The sequence below is a fragment of the Neoarius graeffei genome, chromosome 7 (genome assembly GCF_027579695.1).
Source record: "Neoarius graeffei isolate fNeoGra1 chromosome 7, fNeoGra1.pri, whole genome shotgun sequence".
NCBI lineage: Eukaryota > Metazoa > Chordata > Actinopteri > Siluriformes > Ariidae > Neoarius > Neoarius graeffei.
In genome coordinates this window covers 43,937,247-43,951,621 of record NC_083575.1, presented here as the reverse complement: position 1 = coordinate 43,951,621, position 14,375 = coordinate 43,937,247, and positions in this window count along the sequence as shown.

Below are 14,375 nucleotides of genomic sequence, written 5' to 3'. Positions count from 1 at the left end.
AAGGCACCTAACCCCCAACTGCTCCAGCAAGAATGGTGGCATACAATGGTGCTTGAAAGTTTGTGAACCCTTTAGAATGTTTTATATTTCTGCATAAATATGACCTAAAACATCATCAGATTTTCACACAAGTCCTAAAAGTCGATAAAGAGAACCCAGTTAAACAAATGAGACAAAAATATTATACTTGGTCATTTATTTATTGAGGAAAATGATCCAATATTACATATCTGTGAGTGGCAAAAGTATGTGAACCTCTAGGATTAGCAGTTAATTTGAAGGTGAAATTAGAGTCAGGTGTTTTCAATCAGTGGGATGACAATCAGGTGTGAGTGGGCACCGTTTTATTTAAAGAACAGGGATCTATCAAAGTCTGATCTTCACAACACGTTTGTGGAAGTGTATCATAGCACGGAACAAAGGAGATTTCCGAGGACCTCAGAAAAAGCATTGTTGATGCACATCAGGCTGGAAAAGGTTACAAAACCATCTCTAAAGAGTTTGGACTCCACCAATCCACAGTCAGACAGACTGTGAACAAATGGAGGAAATTCAAGACCATTGTTACCCTCCCCAGGAGTGGTCAACCAACAAAGATCACTCCAAAAGCAAGGCGTGCAATAGTCGGTGAGGTCACAAAGGACCCCAGGGTAACTTCTAAGCAACTGAAGGCCTCTCTCACACTGGCTAATGTTCATGAGTCCACCATCAGGAGAACACTGAACAACAATGGTGTGCATGGCAGGGTTGCAAGGAGAAAGCCACTGTTCTCCAAAAAGAATATTGCTGCTTGTCTGCAGTTTACTAAAGATCACATGGACAAGCCAGAAGGCTATTGGAAAAATGTTTTGTGGACAGATGAGACCAAAATAGAACTTTTTGGTTTAAATGAGAAGCGTTATGTCTGGAGAAAGGAAAACACTGCATTCCGGCAAAAGAACCTTATCCCATCTGTGAAACATGATGGTGGTAGTATCATGGTTTGGGACTGTTTGGCTGCATCTGGGCCAGGACGGCTTGCCATCATTGACGGAACAATGAATTCTGAATTATACCAGCGAATTCTAACGGAAAATGTCAGGACATCTGTCTATGAAGTGAATCTCAAGAGAAGGTGGGTCATGCAGCAAGACAATGACCCAAATTACACAAGTCGTTCTACCAAAGAACAGTTAAAGAAGAATAAAGTTAATATTTTGGAATGGCCAAGTCAAAGTTCTGACCTTAATACAATCGAAATGTTGTGGAAGGACCTGAAGCGAGCAGTTCATGTGAAGAAACCCACCAACATCCCAGAGTTGAAGCTGTTCTGTACGGATGGGCTAAAATTCCTCCAAGCTGGTGTGCAGGACTGATCAACAGTTACTGGAAACGTTTAATTGCAGTTATTGCTGCACAAGGGGGTCACACCAGATACTGAAAGCAAAGGTTAATATACTTTTGCCACTCACATATGTAATATTGGATCATTTCCATCAATAAATAAATGACCAAGTATAATATTTTTGTCTCATTTGTTTAACTGGGTTCTCTTTATCTACTTTTAGGACTCGTGTGAAAATCTGATGTTGTTTTAGGTCATATTTATGCAGAAATATAGAAAATTCTAAAGGGTTCACAAACTTTCAAGCAGCACTGTACCGTCTGTCTTAATAGCCAAAGAAATACTGATGATGTGATTATCAGTTTGAGTGGTGCCCGGCCAAAACTAAAAATATGTAATTTAATGTTGTACAACCCCGATTCCAAAAAAAGTTGGGACAAAGTACAAATTGTAAATAAAAACGGAATGCAATAATTTACAAATCTCAAAAACTGATATTGTATTCACAATAGAACATAGACAACATATCAAATGTCGAAAGTGAGACATTTTGAAATTTCATGCCAAATATTGGCTCATTTGAAATTTCATGACAGCAACACATCTCAAAAAAGTTGGGACAGGGGCAATAAGAGGCTGGAAAAGTTAAAGGTACAAAAACGGAACAGCTGAAGGACTAAATTGCAACTTATTAGGTCAATTGGCAATAGGTCATTAACATGACTGGGTATAAAAAGAGCATCTTGGAGTGGCAGCGGCTCTCAGAAGTAAAGATGGGAAGAGGATCACCAATCCCCCTAATTCTGCGCCGACAAATAGTGGAGCAATATCAGAAAGGAGTTCGACAGTGTAAAATTGCAAAGAGTTTGAACATATCATCTACAATGCATAATATCATCAAAAGATTCAGAGAATCTGGAAGAATCTCTGTGCGTAAGGGTCAAGGCTGGAAAACCATACTGGGTGCCCGTGATCTTTGGGCCCTTAGATGGCACTGCATCACATACAGGCATGCTTCTGTATTGGAAATCACAAAATGGGCTCAGGAATATTTCCAGAGAACATTATCTGTGAACACAATTCACCGTGCCATCTGCTGTTGCCAGCTAAAACTCTATAGTTCAAAGAAGTCATATCTAAACATGATCCAGAAGCACAGACGTCTTCTCTGGGCCAAGGCTCATTTAAAATGGACTGTGGCAAAGAGGAAAACTGTTCTGTGGTCAGACAAATCAAAATTTGAAGTTCTTTATGGAAATCAGGGACGCCGTGTCATTCGGACTAAAGAGGAGAAGGACGACCCAAGTTGTTATCAGCGCTCAGTTCAGAAGCCTGCATCTCTGATGGTATGGGGTTGCATTAGTGCATGTGGCATGGGCAGCTTACACATCTGGAAAGACACCATCAATGCTGAAAGGTATATACAGGTTCTAGAGCAACATATGCTCCCATCCAGATGACGTCTCTTTCAGGGAAGACCTTGCATTTTCCAACATGACAATGCCAAACCACATACTGCATCAATTATAGCATCATGGCTGCGTAGAAGAAGGGTCCGGGTACTGAACTGGCCAGCCTGCAGTCCAGATCTTTCACCCATAGAAAACATTTGGCACATCATAAAATGGAAGATGCGACAAAAAAGACCTAAGACAGTTGAGCAACTAGAATCCTACATTAGACAAGAATGGGTTAACATTCCTATCCCTAAACTTGAGCAACTTGTCTCCTCAGTCCCCAGACGTTTACAGACTGTTGTAAAGAGAAAAGGGGATGCCTCACAGTGGTAAACATGGCCTTGTCCCAACTTTGAGATGTGTTGTTGTTGTCATGAAATTTAAAATCACCTAATTTTTCTCTTTAAATGATACATTTTCTCAGTTTAAACATTTGATATGTCATCTATGTTCTATTCTGAATAAAATATGGAATTTTGAAACTGCCACATCATTGCATTCCATTTTTATTTACAATTTATACTTTGTCCCAACTTTTTTGGAATCGGGGTTGTACATTCTGAGAATGGCATCATGTTGTTTTTAGTGTATTTACAGCCCAAAATGTAAATTTCAGTATTGTGGTTACAATAAGTTGTCAGACAGTGTTGCTGGGTAAAATACTGCTTCTTGATATTTCTCAAGGAAAATCAGCTCAAATTCACAACTGAAATCTGTTTTCACTGAACGCCACCTCATGTGTGGCAACTAAAACACAACTGTCTGAATAGTAAGTAAGTCTGTATGTCTGTTGTGGTGGAAAAGCGTAATAATACTCAAGGCTGTCAGGAAGAAACAGACAGAAAATATGTTTATTATACTTCTTGCAAGAGGACTTCTCCGAATGAAAAGAATCACAGAGGAATTTCACCCAGAGAAGAATTCTCTATTTTCACACCCATCGTTATATGCTTGCCAAAATAACAATAATATATCAGATATCTTCTTAATCTCAGGGTGTTCAGCCTTGGCACCCTTTCTATCACTACCTCACTATCCTGACATGTATACATGTTTACAATAACCTAGAAAATAGAACAGTGACACTTCATCTTATATAAACATGAGCCACAGTGTCTGACCTTCTTTTCAAAGGATCTGAGAGGCACAGAAATTTATAAAAAATTATATTTTTCCTCTACACTGTACATGTGAGGTCTAAATTTTCTAACTATGAACTCAATTCTGAATTACTTACTCAGAACATTCTGCATTTCTTAATCATAACATTTCTCAATCAAGAAGGATGTGTTATTAAACACACGCACACACACACACATTTGCCAAATTCAAATAGATTTAAATTGTGCTACATTTTTGTCCAATTATGTTGCTGCAGAGCTTGCAAACCTGGGTGAACAGAGACATGTACATTTGTCTGACAGCTTCCTCTCGAAATCATACCCTTTACAGCACTGAATCTAATTGCAGCCAACTCTTCTGCAGAGGAGGCACATTGAAGCGAATGGCAGGAAGCCCAACAAACTGCTAATGAGACACACAAAATAAGTTGCACTTCTCTCAGGAATTTAGAGCAACAGTGACACAAATATGTCTGCAGAGGTCATGGGCAATTTATCATAATATGGCAGAATTACATCAAGAGTTGTTATGACAGTCCCCAAACCCGAGGTGTTGATGGCAGGTAATGTTGGTACGAAGCTTGAATAAAAAGTATGACATGATATCAGATTTAGTTATTGAAAACAGAAGGATAAGTTGTAATAGTTCAGCTTTACATTGAGGTTTCACAAACTGTAAAGTTCAATATTAACAAAATATAATCACAAAGGAACAGTAAATTGACAGTCGTTTACATTTATTTAAATGTTATCATATTACACCTGCCTTGACTAGTATTTATACACTATAGGACTAGCAATAAATAAAGATAAAATGATAGCATGTCATGAAATGCGATAATTAATTAGACTAGTCTCCAGGCGTAAATACTGGAACTTGCTTTTCAGCCTCACGTCGGGTCTCAACCAACAATATGTCAGTTACAGTGTTGGTCACTGTGGGATTAACTTTGTTTAACTGATATGAACAAATATACAATTGTAATTTTATATATATAAAACCCCAATTCCAAAAAAGTTGGGACACTATGTAAAACATCAGTAAAATCAGAATGCGATAATTTGCAAAATCATGGAAACCCTATATTGCACTGAAAATAGTACAAAGACAACATATCAAATGTTGAAACTGAAAATTTTTATTGTTTTTTGAAAAATACATGCTCATTTTGAATTTGATGTTAGCAACACGTTTCAGAAAACTTGGGACAGGGACAACAAAAGACTGAAAAGTTGTGTAATGCTTAAAAAAAAAAGTAATTTGGTTAATTGGCAACAGGTCAGTAAAATGATTGGATATAAAAAGAGCATCCCAGAGAGGCGTAGTCTCTCAGAAGTAAAGCTCGGGAGTGGTTCACTGCTCTGTAAAAGACTGCTTGGGCAAACAGTACAACAATTTAAGAATAACGTTCCTCAATGTAAAATTGCAAAGAATTTGGGGATCACATCATCTATGGTACATAATATCATTAAAAGATTCAGAGAATCTGGAGAAATCTCTGTATGCAAGAGACAAGGCTGAAAACTGACATTAAATGCCTGTGATCTTCAGGCCCTTAGGCGACACTGCATTAAAAGCAGACACATGTCTGTAGTGGAAATCACTGGATGGGCTCAGGAACACTTCAGAAAATCATCGTCTGTGAAAACAGTTCATTTCTGCATCCACAAATGCAAGTTAAAACTAGATATAAACAATATCCAGAAACACAGCTACCTTCTCTGGGCCCGAGCTCTTTTACGATGGACTGAGGTGAAGTGGAAAATTGTCCCAAGGTCTGACGAATCAAAATCTGAAATTCTTTTTAGAAATCTTGGACATCACGTCCTCCAGGCCAAAAAGGAGAGGGACCATCCGGCTTGTTATCGGTGCACAGTTCAAAAGCCAGCATCTGTGATGGTATGAGGGTGCATTAATGTACGTGACATTGGGTAGCTTGCACATCTTGGAAGGCATCATGAATGCTGAATCATATATACATGTTTCAGAGCAACATGCTGCCATCCAGACAAAATATTTTTCAGGGAAGGCCTTCCTTCTTTCAGCAAGACAATGCCAAACTGCTTTCTGCACATATTAAAACTGCATGGTTCTGTAGTAAAAGAGTCCGGGTGCTAAACTGGCCTGCCTGCAATCCAGACCTGTATCCCATTTAAAACATTTGGTGCATTATGAAGCTCAAAATATGACAAAGGAGACCCGAACTGTTGAGCAACTGAAATTGTGTATCGTGCAAAAATGGGACAACATTTCTCTTTCAAAACTACAGCAATTGCTCTCCTCAGTTCCCAAACGTTTACAGAGTGTTGTTAAAAGTAGAGGTGATGAAACACAGTGGTAGACATGCCCCTGTCCCAACTTTTTTGAAACATGTTGCTGATATCAAATTCAAAATGAGCACATATTTTTCAAAAAACAATAAAATTTCTCAGTTTCAACATGTGATTTGCTGTCTTGTACCATTTTCAAAGAAATATAGGGTTTCAATGATTTGCAAATTATCACATTTTTGTTTTTATTTACAGTTTACACAGTGTCCCAACTTTTTTGGAATTGGGGTTTTTATATATATATATATATATATATATATATATATATATATATATATATATATATTAGTGCTGTCAAGCAATTAAAATATTTAATCGCGATTAATGTCGCAACTGTCATAGTTAACTCGCGATTAATCGCAATTTAATTGCACATTTTTGTCACATAAAAAACCATTGTAATTCTCTTATCAGCATAAAAAAGTGAATGGGCTTGCTTTGCACCAATGTTTTTTTTTTTTTATTGCAAAGCATAACACGTCTTGATACAGCCACTGCAAAGTGAAACCTAAGCCGAGCACCGGCGCGGGGCTAGCAAGAGAACCATGAGTGAAATGATCTACTGTTTGAGTTAGTCTACAACTAAAGAGAGAGATAGGTTACACAGTGACGGTAGGCTTGACATGCTTGATTATAATATAAAGTACACTATTATATTAAGTTTAAGTTGTTCATTGATAAATATTGCATTGAATCTGATCTTTACTGTTTCAGCTCACTTAACACATTTTGTACTTTTACACTTTCTGCCTGTAGATGCGTCGCGCTGTCCAATCAGAGGCGGCCAAATTTGCATATTACAGGAAGGATTTCTGGGATAGCATTGAGTTTACAGTTCAGAGGGATCTGGCTTCTTTAGACGCTGTCTTCTTAAAACTGAATAAATATTTAAAAAGAGCCAAGTTAGCCAGTCTTTTGAACGGCTCTTTTCAAAGAACGGATCACAAAGATGCGGATCCCATCAAAGAGCCATAAATCCCACCTCTACTAGCGCACCCTGCCCGCGCTGGTTCTTGGGGGGGCAGAGGACTCTGGCTGTGCGGGGCGTGGCATTACAGTCTAGCTGCTATCGGTTTTCTAACCAAAGTCTCTGTTCCAAGTTCCTGGCAGTTTCAAAAGCTTATGAAAAACCTACATCATGCCACAGAGCGTTAATCTCGCGATAAAAAAATTATCGCCGTTAAAATTGAGTCAAGTTAACACGTTAATAACGCGACATTTTTGACAGCACTTATATATACACACACACACACACAGTACTGTGCAAAGGTCTTAAGCACATGCAAAGAAATGCTATAAAGCAAAGATGCCTTCAAAAATAATGAAATTAATTGTTTCTACATAAAAAAAATATATAAAGAGCAGTAAACAGCAATAAATGAAACAAAGTCAATATTTGGTGTGATGACCCTTTGCTTTAAAAAATGATTAGTCTCAGGTACTTTTAGTGCTGTTTTATAATGAAATGAGCTGTAGGTTTGAGTGAGCATCTTGCAGGACCAGTCACAGTTCTTCCGGAGACACTGAGTGTCACACTTGCTTCTTAATATTGCAACAAAACCCAGGAGCTTATGTTGTTTTGTTTGAAAAGTTGTCTCTTAGATAATCTGCCGCTTTCTTTACTGACACACAAACATTTTCTGTAACATTTAATTTTGTTCTGGAAAACTAATGTTTGGAAATCTGAAACGTTTTGTACAGACTTGACAAAAAAGAAAAATATATAACAAAGTTTGTACTAAAAAAATAGGGTGCCTCAGACTTTTGCACAGTACTGTGTGTGTGTGTGTGTGTGTGTGTGTGTGTGTGTGTGTGTGTGTGTATGCATTGTCCATAACCAGTCATACTGTGCAAGTTTGCAGGCAAGCTGGAGCCTATCCCAGCTAAGGTACACCCTGGACAAGTCACCAGGTCATCGCAGGGCTGACACAGAGACAACCATTCACACTCACATTCACACCTACGGTCAATTTAGAGTCACCAGTTAACCTAACCTGCCTGTGTTTGGACTGTGGAGGAAACTGGAGCACCCGGAGGAAACCCACGCGGACACGGGGAGAACATGCAAACTCCACACAAAAAGGCCCCCCTCGGCCACTGGGTTCGAACTCAGATGCTTCTTGTTGTGAGGTGACAGTGCTAATCACTACACTACTGTGCAGCCTTTTTGTACAGGCATTAATCGTCATTTAAAAGATACATACAATGGCCAACTAGGCATCATTAAAGACACTGAATTTTCTGAAGCCAACGAATCTTTCAGGGCATCATCAGTCCAATTGAAATAAGCAGGAAAGGATGATATAGTGCACCATTCCCCCACTGATGAAAACGACATCAGAAAGCTGTACAGTTCTGGGGTTTTCAAGCAAAATGATCCACTGGGACTTCAACACAAAGTATGGTTTGAATTAATGGTGTACATTTGTCGTAGAGGTAGAGAAAATCTATGGGAACTGAAAAAAGACCACTTTATTGTGGGGAAAGATTCTGATGGCTGTGAATTTGTGACACAGGCAGTAGATGAACTCATCAAGAAAACTCACGAAGACAACCCTGCTTCCAGACAAGTTGCAGGTAGAATGTATGCAACTGGTGATGAGGACTGCCCTGTAAAATCATTCAAGAAATACCTCGAACAACTGAACCCAGACTGCAAAGCTCTTTTCCAAACACCTAAATTGCATGCGCCAGAGTCAGGACCATGGTACAAAAATATGCCTTGTGGAATTAATACTCTTGGAAGTATGATGTCTACCTTGTCTAAAAGTACAGGCCTATCAAAGCCATACACAAATCATTGTTTGGACACCAGAGGCTTTTCCTCCAGAGATATTTGCCAAGTCTCTAGCCATACCAGTGAAGGAAGCATTAGATTGTACACAGGAACTGTGAGCAACAACAGAAAGCAGGACATGTCGGATGCTCTGTCGCATGCATTTGGAAAAGCTGTCCCTGTCAACAAAAGAGCTAGGATGGAAAAAACAGCAACTGTAGCAACTGCTCCATCAACGGTCAGCAGGGCACCAGATCTTGAGAATCGAGACCCTGACATCCATTTTGACACAGATTTAGGCCTAATAGAGGATATTCCAGGTGTGAACTTTAATCTAGATGTCATTCACAAGAAGCTATATTTCATGAGGAAACAGAGCAGAGAAGTATGGCTCTGTGAACCCCGCATCTAGCACATTGACAGCTCATACTCGTACCATGCAGTTTCAGCAAAGCCTTTTTGTTTTGAACAACTGCGATGTAACAATTAACTACTACCAAAAGTAACTTTGAACTTGAACTATCAACCTGTATATAGCTTGTATATAAGTTGGGCTGTTGTATTGACAGAACACTGAATTACATTCGATCAGAATCAGCACTGGTAAGTTACCCCCCCCCCCCCCCTTCTTAACTTTTTGTAAAATCTATAATTGTTCCATCGAATGTGTATGTATAATAATAATAATGGCTTTTTTAATGGTATATCAGATATATTCCATTTCAGCTAGCATGATATTGAACTCATCTTCAACTCATTCACCATCATGCTAGCTGAAAGGACTATATCTGATATACCACTCAACGCCAGCCAATATTATTTAATTATACATACAGGACACTTTTTCGATGGAATAAAAACATGTATTCTATTCCCTTCTAGCGGGTTTCATTCATTTGGTTTGATAGCATGCAATATTATCATATCACTTATCCTGCAGGGCGGCACGGTGGTGTAGTGGTTAGCGCTGTCGCCTCACAGCAAGAAGGTCCTGGGTTCGAGCCCCGGGGCCGGCGAGGGCCTTTCTGTGTGGAGTTTGCATGTTCTCCCCGTGTCCGCGTGGGTTTCCTCCGGGTGCTCCGGTTTCCCCCACAGTCCAAAGACATGCAGGTTAGGTTAACTGGTGACTCTAAATTGACCGTAGGTGTGAATGTGAGTGTGAATGGTTGTCTGTGTCTATGTGTCAGCCCTGTGATGACCTGGCGACTTGTCCAGGGTGTGCCCCGCCTTTCGCCCGTAGTCAGCTGGGATAGGCTCCAGCTTGCCTGCGACCCTGTAGAAGGATAAAGCGGCTAGAGGTAATGAGATGAGATGAGACTTATCCTGCATGTATTACGTCACGCTACCCAATGGCGAATGAGTGTTCAATATGGTTTATGATATTACATGGTTGTCAAGACAACATGACGTCACATGTCAGAGCTGATGCAAATATCCAATGAGAGAGGTTTTTTTTTTCTGCTGCACATACGCAGAACCATTTCTTTGTTTGTTGGAAAAGAGAAAGACATGTTGAACACCCAAAAGGCTACCAAAACTTCATTAGATATTCTTCACGCATATTTACAACCAGTGGCAGTAGTCATGCGACTTCAGCTTAGCCAAAACTTAGCCAGACACCAAAAAAGCAACAGTGCAATGGATTTTGCAAGGGATTCGTGGCAGATAAAGCTACACTGGAGTGGTTTAAATGGAAACATTTAAATGTCTTGGAATGGCCTAGTCAAAGCCCAGACCTCAATCCAATTGAGAATCTGTGGCATACTGTAACTTGAGTGCTGTACACCAATGCAACCAATCTAACTTGAAGGACTTGGATTTGGAGCAGTTTTGCCTTGAGGAATGGGCAAAAATCCCAGTGGCTAGATGTGTTAAGCTAATACAGACATACCCCAAGAGACCTGTAGCTTTAATTGCAGCAAAAGGTGGCTCTACAAAGTATTGACTTTGGAGGGAAAGGGGATTTAATACCTATGCACACTTCAGATTTCTGTTTTTTTCCCATCTTAATTATTGTGTCACAATTAAAACAAAAAACAAACAAAAAAAAACACCAGTTTGCACCTTTAAAGTGGTAGGCATGTTGTGTAAATCAAATGGTGCTAACCCCACAAAAATCCATTTTAATTCCAGCTTGTAATGCAGCAAAACAGGACAAACACCAAGGGGGATGACACGGGGGTGTGTGTGTGTTGTAGTACTCGAGATCGGTCTTGGTCTCGAGACCACTTTTTGAAGGTTTTGGTCTCGTCTCGGAATTGACTGCATTTTTACTTGGTCTTGTCTCGGTCCCGGACAAAGCGGACTCGGGATTTTATTTCAAGACCGGTCAAGACCACAATTGTGGGGATATCAATAAATTGCCTGTGCATTTTTGGATTTACTTGTTAATATCATTGCTGTGATTTTGCGTAAATCGTATTGCTTCGAGTACAACCAATAACTTGACTCGTTTATCATTTGAAATTGTTGTCACCGTTAACGGCTGTCACCCCTCCTGCCCCCTTTCACACGTCCCCCACAAACGTGTATGTGAGTGACAGGAGAAGAGGCCGTGTGAAGATGTCAGCCAACTCGTCTGTAATAAAATTTGGTTACCTGAACCACAAAGAGTTTTTGTGCACAACTACAACCAAAAGAAAACACAGCGCAACATGTAAATGTTGTAAAGCAACACTAATGGAGACGGCTGGGACCACGTCCAACTTTTACTGGCACTTGGAGAGGAAGCATAAAGAAAGGTAAGCTAAGTGCAAGTGAGATTTAGTGAATACTAGCTAAACACGTTTGCTAACCATGTGTATACAGTATGTTTCAGGATACCGGTTTCCTTGGCTTGCCGGTTATTTACCCCCTAGCTAGGCGTGCAAGCATATTAGCACATTACCTCACTGCATCAGATAACTTTATGTTACAGTGGCTGTGACATTAAGTTAGCTAATGTAGTGTTAACTTTGTGTGAGAGTGAGGGGTCAGGACATGTGTCTTATTCCTACGTTACGTTTTTTCATGTGATAAAAATGACGAGACAGGTGACGTAAAGCTATGTAGCTAATGTGTATACAGGTAGTCGTCGACTCACGACCGATCGACTTTACAACCATATGGTTATGACTGGCAAGTGTTTCCCAGCTGATCTAGCTGAGCGTATGACAGTTTCCGCCCCAGCTCCCGGCAGCGCCTCTCGCCACGTACAACAGTTTCCGCCCCAGCTCCAGGCACATGCGCAGTCTCTCTTGCGCTCCCTCGCGCACTCCATCATACAGTTTCCGCCCCAGCTCCTGGTTTATGAAACGAGCAAATCCTCCCGCCAGCCCGAGCGCTGCAACAGCTGATGATGACGTAGATGACCCACAGCCAAGCACCAGTGATGCCAGCGGTCACTAAATTTTGTATTTTGCTATGTTTTACATTTGTACTTTGGTATGTTTCAAACTAAAATGTTTTCTATTTTTCACACCTGTATTTCGTATTTTTTGTTTTGCACATATTAAACGAATTGTACTGTACGCAGTGTAGTATGCAGTGTGACTTCAACCAAATAATGAGCCAAGGTAATGAAATAAGAAAATGTTGATAAAATAAGACTTTAAGATGATTACAATATCATTACACATCACAATATACTTACGTTCATTTAACATAGGCCAACTTACGACCAGATCGGTTTACAACCGGTCAGTCATAACCAAACACAGTCATAAGTCGACGACTACCTGTATAGTTATGTTACATCAACATCAACTCTGATGTAAACGATACATGCTGCGCTCCCTCTCCTGGGTGAGAGAGCTAGAGTCAGCAGTCTCCAGAGTGGAGACAGAGTAACATTAATGCTCCACTTCTATGAAGTTACACATTAAATATGCTTTGCCTGGCTATAAGTATACATCACATACTTAAAGAGTGCTAATTTGGGGGTTAAATACACAAATATATAACTGTATGTAGTTAAACACTAGAGCTTGTGTGTGTAAGTGAGTAAGTCTGGCTCGCTCAATCACTCAGATTTTCTCACACTGTGTGTTAGATGGGTGTTTAGAAAAATACACATCTGTCCCCTTTATCCCTTTTCCATGGAAGTTTATTCACATTAAAAGTGATTGTTATTTCAGTGTTATGGTAAGAAAATTGACTGGTTTGGCCATATTGTACCATGTCAATCATATCGTTGTGTAACTATTTGAAAGCTAACTATTTGAACAGATGAACCTTTTAACCACAATGTGTACTTCTTGGCTACCATGCTGGATCCACAGTTTGGCCTAAGCTGGGTGGATCTGGACATCACAAATGGAGGAAATGCAACATCAGTGAAGATCAGAGATGAGCTGAAGAGGGCACTGACAGGTTAGTATTATCCAGGGAAAGCAATAGTAAAAAAAAAAAAAAACGTCCTTACACTCACAAAGTTGAATTATGGTTTTAATCCTGTCATGGGTGGCACGGTGGGGTAGTGGTTAACGCTGTCGCCTCACAGCAAGAAGGTCCGGGTTCGAACCCCGTGGCCGACGAGGGCCTTTCTGTGCGGAGTTTGCATGTTCTCCCCGTGTCCGCGTGGGTTTCCTCCGGGTGCTCCGGTTTCCCCCACAGTCCAAAGACATGCAGGTTAGGTTAACTGGTGACTCTAAATTGACCGTAGGTGTGAATGTGAGTGTGAATGGTTGTCTGTGTCTGTGTCAGCCCTGTGATGACCTGGCGACTTGTCCAGGGTGTACCCCGCCTTTCGCCCGTAGTCAGCTGGGATAGGCTCCAGCTTGCCTGCGACCCTGTAGACGGATAAAGCGGCTAGAGAGAATGAATGAATGAATGAATGATCCTGTCATTGTGTATTGGTTTGTGTTTTTCAGACACTTTGTTGTCAGAGGTGGAGAACATGATCGACAGTGAAGGAGATGCAACTGACTCTGGGGCCATGAATGTGGATTCATCCAGTGATTCGCCACCAGTCAAATGCCCACACCTTCTGTCCCGCTACAAGGCTCACAAAGCGCAACTCAGCCCAGGATTCAAGTGTTATAACACAGATAAGCAAATACTTCGATGCCATCAATGACTGACACTGCACTCATCTTCTGGGCCAAAAACCATGACCGATTCCCACAACTCCACAAGTTGGCACTAAAGGTGCTGGCAGTCCCTGCCTCCTCAGCACCAGTGGAGAGGGTTTTTAGTAGAGGGGGCATCATAATGAGACCCCATCGTGCACGTTTAGGTCACAGAATGTTGCAGTTTCTGATATTTCTAAAACGCAACCAAACTCTACTTTAAAGTCCACGTTTTTGTGGTCTTTCACAATGTCCATATCATGTGTTTATCATTCGTGGTGCGCATGGACTTAAATGTTTCAGCACTGCAGTTTGTTC